The sequence below is a fragment of the Ictidomys tridecemlineatus genome, chromosome 5 (assembly GCF_052094955.1).
Source record: "Ictidomys tridecemlineatus isolate mIctTri1 chromosome 5, mIctTri1.hap1, whole genome shotgun sequence".
Lineage (NCBI taxonomy): Eukaryota > Metazoa > Chordata > Mammalia > Rodentia > Sciuridae > Ictidomys > Ictidomys tridecemlineatus.
In genome coordinates, this window is record NC_135481.1 from 60911272 (window position 1) to 60916602 (window position 5331).

General features: G+C 44.3%; 1 long non-coding RNA gene across 1 annotated transcript; it reads left to right on the plus strand.

Moving 5' to 3' along the window:
- The first annotated feature begins 2790 nt into the window (after positions 1-2790).
- On the plus strand, positions 2791-4965 carry LOC120886409 (uncharacterized). Its single transcript, XR_005729400.2, has 2 exons — positions 2791-2887; positions 4843-4965. It is a non-coding gene; the product is annotated as an uncharacterized LOC120886409 (long non-coding RNA).
- Positions 4966-5331: the final 366 nt, after the last annotated feature.

Below are 5331 nucleotides of genomic sequence, written 5' to 3' on the forward strand. Positions count from 1 at the left end.
GGATGACTTATCCCTTATCGCTTCAAACATTACGTCATTTATTCCCAGCTCAGCTCAATTCCCTTGTGTTGAATGTCTTCCTTTACTGAAATTGATCTTTGTTAATACCAGGCATAATGTGTTCTCCATCTCTTAAAGGAAACCAATGGACTCTTGCCATGACGGGACCTAACTGGAAATCTATATACTCAGGACACCAATTCCCCATCAATACACTAAAATGTCTTTTCTTTAAAAATAACAGCCCTGCATGAATTTGATCACTTTCCCAAATTAGTGTAATTGATGCACCCGGAAGCCTTAATGGTTCCGAAAGTGCATACTAGAGGGATATTTAAATAGCTATTTTGGAGGGAGATAAAATATGGGCCAATTCAGTGCACACACATTCCTTGAGTTTAGGTAAGGCTCAGAGCTTGACTGAGGGCTGGCCAATGTGTCAGGAAGGCTTCTTTTAAACACAGAGGGCAAATGGCTTCATACAACCATGGCCTCTTTCATTTCAGGGCCTTTGGTGAGAGATGCAAATGACTACATTGGAGGACATGACAATTATTATGGTAGAAATTTATTCCATTCATTGTTTCCAAAATTGAGATGGACCTCAATTTCCTAGCTGCAAAACTAGGTTTGTTGAATATAATAATTTCTACTTCCTGGGGTTATTTATTGATGTTGAATCTATATGAAATACCAAAGCATGCTTGACTCTGGAAAATAGCTCTGAGAGTCCTTGGAACTTCTTCCTGCAGTATTCCCTTACTTCCTCCAGTGTGGCAGGGCTGTTGATGGAGGCTATTCTGAGACTGATGAATAAATGAATACATGAATGGATAAATTCCTTTCCTAGAACTGTGTAGGCCTGCTCCAATTGCCTATCAGCAAGGAGAAACTCGCAGCACTGTTTTAAGCTAAATAGCAAGTATCCCTCCACTCATCATTCCTAAGCCCTTGGCAGACATGAATAATCAATCACAGCATTCTTCTCAGATGCAGCCTTCAAAATATGTCCCAATACAATGTTCTAGGGGGCCACTACCAATTGTTTAGAGTTGACACCAGAGATAAAACCCCTAAGGGTATCCAAATAAGTTTTGGGGTATAAATATTCCCCCTGAACTGATGTTTATATTGTTGAAATATAATAGCTGATATCCCAGAATGTTGGGACTACTCCTTCAGCACTACCAATTTGCACAATGGGTGGAGAATTCTGGGAAACTAGGGTCCATTTGAGGGTAGACCTTGCTTTTAGGCTGAAGGGACCTATGGAGGGATTTCTTTGGTTTGCTTGTTTGGTTGGTCTTGGACCCCACCCATCCCACTTTTCTTCTCAAGGGAAAAAGCTTATTGTCCTCTACCTATGTCTTCTGGGTTAATACAAGCCCACTTTGTTCTTTACTTATGTGTGTTTGTCACCCCTTTGCTGTGTTGTTTCAGACCTCATTTGGCCCTGACTCTGCCTGAGTTCTTACTTCTTCCTGCTTAGATTCTTATTGAATCCCTAACACCTCCTACCACGGCTGCTTGCCTGTTCCCAGTCAGCTCACTACTTGCCTGCAGTCCTAGTGACCCCTGGCAAGTGTCAGGTACATTGTGTTGGATGTTTCTCAAGGTTGTCAGCCTCTACTGGGGAGAGATCCAACACTTACTGCTTGCTTTTTTGGTGCCAACTTCGTTAGGTCCATTACCTAATTTAATTTTCAAAACAAAGCCAGGAGGTTGGCACAGCATCATTATCTATGTGGTGGAGGTGGGGCAGGGAGCCTAGAGATTCAAAGATGTTAAATAATGTGCTTGAGGTCACAGAGCTCGGAAGTGGCAGAGCTGAGATTCAAGATCTGACTCTGGAATCTGGACACTGTCTATTCGTCCATTCGCTTGGTTGCCTCCTGAAATGATACACACACTGTGGATCTTCAAGGATTGCTCATATAGGCAGTGACCTCCTCCTTACTCTCTCTTCCCGTGAATCTAGCCCCAGCTCTGCTCTCTTCCATGTGGCTCATGTGAGTGGAGGGGAAATAGCAGCCTTCTCTAGATCCAAGAAAGTCAATGCCATGATTTGCAGCACAGGGCCTGATAATTAACTAAATAGGATCCCTTGCAACGAGACCATCTCACTTGTTTTTATTACCACATTAAAATGTGAATTTTAAGCAAAACAAGACTATAAATCTTACGGGAGAATGTTGCAGTTTAAAACAATATATACCTAACACAGTTCTCAGTCGAGAGAAGTCTTTACTGAAGGCCATAAAACATTCTTTGGGAGGCCAGGTGTGGGAGTGGAGTGTGACTCTAAAGCTAGTCCTGGTTTAGTGATTTGGTAAATGGATAGAACATCTGTCTGGGTCCCAGCAGGATTCTTTGGGGGGCAGTCATTAAGACCCCCCATTTCTCAGAGCAACAGTCTGTGCAGTGGTTCTGCAGGTGCTTCTGGCATTGGGAGCAGGTTGGTCTTCATTTGGGGGAACTGTATTGTGTATTTCAGGACATTTGCATTCCTAGGAATAGACCCCTCATGTCCCCCCGGCCCCAAGCACCTCAATGCATTTTTTTTGTGGTGTTGGGGATTGAACCCAGGACCTTGTGCATGCAAGGCAAGCACTCTACCAACTGAGCTACATCCCCCAGCCCCTCAATGCATTTTCCAAGTACCCATAGGGTAGTTCTGCCTTCTGTGTACCACGGGCATCAGAACAGGAGTGAGCAAATCAAGGTGCCACCAGTTTCCCAAGCTCCATTTGTTTCCTCTGTGCACACAGGATAATGCCATCTGCTTTACTTCCAGATCTTGTGATCATGCAGAACAAGGGAATAAGTGAAAGAGGATAGGGGAGAAAGGATGGAGAGGAAGTTCAAATCACCAAAAGAAACATAACAGGTAAAAATCTTGACTCATACAAATATAAATGAACATATTTTCCTAATAATGAGGAAACTACAAGTAAGATGTTACCAGCTTCAGCAACTTAGCAAGGCCAAGCATACTTAGCAAGGCCCTGTCTCAATATACAAAATAGAAAGGGCTGGAGATGTGGTGTGCATTTGCATTCTATGAATGACATGTGTTAGTACCAGAGTTCTACATTTTGACAGAGTTATAAAATAGTTGATAGATCATAAAAGATGACCTAGAAGGGTGCTCTGGATGGGACACTCATTAATCAATGTCACCCATTTCCAAAGTCTTTCACAGATCTTCCTGCCAATGTGGTTAGGTGTTCCTAAGGGGGGTGACTCTGTCCTTCCCTATTCCCAACTAAGTCAAGGTTGGGACAACATAAATGCCTGAAGATTTGGGGATGTAAGGGCCACCAACATATGTACTAGTCTTCCCTGAAGGCAGAAAGCACCATGTTGTTTTCCCACAGACTGTGGCAGGGGAGGTGCAGAGTTGGGACAGAGCTGGCTTCAGAGGATTTCTTCATACTTAGAGCTACTGACCTGTGAGGCCCTGCTTGATTGGGCTGTGCCCACCTCCCCTTCTCAGCTGTCCCCTGCTTCTCCACACTCCACCTACACAATCACCTTTTGTCCACTCAAGGGGCCAAACTCGTCCCTGTTCCAGAGCTCTGCACTCTGGCTTCTCCCCGCTTGGAAATCCATCCTTCCAGATTTGTGCCTGTCCACTTCCTTCTCATTGTTCTGTTTTCAGACCAAGTGTTGTGACTTTGAAAGACCTCCCCACTTCTGGCTCCCTTCCCAGAACTCCTCACCACCTCTTCATTTGTTTCTGCGCCTGTGACCTGGCTTCCTTCTCTAGAATATAATCTCCTGGGATTTGTACACTGCCATCCCAGTGCCGGGGACATGGTGGTGATTGTGCCCCGCTGTGGTGCAGGCAGCCAAACTGAGACAGCCTGCTTTTCTTTCTTATGGCTAAGGGTAGCACAAGTATGGTCCTTGGATCTGGCCTCTCAACTGCGATGAGAAGATCCCTTCAATGGATCTAAAACGAATTGTAATCCCTGGGAATCAAAGAGCCATGTGGGTATTTTAGGAGCTGGCAGGCATTTCTGTGACAAGGCCCCTGATCTACAACACCATGTTAACCCCTTATGTGACGCAGCTGACCCTGATTGGTGAGACTGTGTTTTCTGCTCCTATTTAAAATGAGACTTAAAATAGTTAAAGAGAAATGGTAATACTTGCATGTTTGGGACAACTGAGTTTTATAATGGCAGAAATTATTTTATCTGCCACATAAACAATTCCATAGGCTGGTTATCAAAATTTTGGTAGATCATGAGTCTTGGGTGTTGATGTGTACCATAGGTCAGAGTGGAGGGAGAAGAAGACTGACATTTTACTATGTATGTCCTACTGTGTTTATTTGATTCGCCAATATAAAGTGCCATGCAGGGAAGCGGGGGTGGGGAGGGTGGGGGGGTGGAAGAGGTGTCCTCAATTTGCATCTTCACAGGAAATCTAAGGACATGCATTCATGCTTTCAGCACATATTAATTGAATGCATGCATGTGTCAAGGCTATTCTAGGTGCTTGGGATACATTTCTGTCCTTGAGAATTTTCTAATATAGCTGAGGATGAGAAAGTAAAAGGTCAAGGTCTGAGTGTGATCAAAAGAGACCTAATTGGAGCAAGGACTGACAGAAGTAAGGGAGGTACCTAAGGGCAGGTTGAGGGAACAATAGATAAAGGACAGTGGGGTGGGTGTGGCCCTGTTTTGTTTGAGGACAGATACAGGAGAAAAGCCAAGATGCCCAGAACCAGGGATCAAGGGGAAGGGTGGGGGTACTCTCAGAGAGTTAAGAGGGGCTGATCATGTAGGGTTTATAGGTGTTTCCTCTAAGAAGCTGCTTTTCTCCTTCTGTCAGGTGAGGACACAGCTAGTGGCACCATCTATGAAGCAGAGAGCAAGCCTTTGTCAGACACTGGATCTGCTGGTACCTTAATCTTCCAATTTCCAGAGCTGTGAGAAATAAATTATTAAAAAATGATCCAGTCTAAGGTATTTTGTTACGGCAGGAGAAATGGACTAAGAAAGACACTGTTTTAGTCAGCTTTTCTGTGGCCATGACCAAAAGAACTGACAAGAACAATTAGAGGAGGCAAAGTTTATTTTGGGGCTCATGGCTTCAGAGGTCTCAGTCCATAGACAGCCAGCTCCATTCCTTGGAGCTTGAGGTAAGGCTGAACATCATGCAGAGTGTGGGACAGAGGAAAGTAGTTGGGGACATCACACCAGGAAGGAGAGAGAGAGAGAGAGAGCGAGAGAGAGAGCGAGAGAGAGAGAGAGAGAGAGAGAGAGAGAGAGAGAGAGAGAGAGACTGTTCAATAAGGACAAAATAGATACTCAAAAGGCA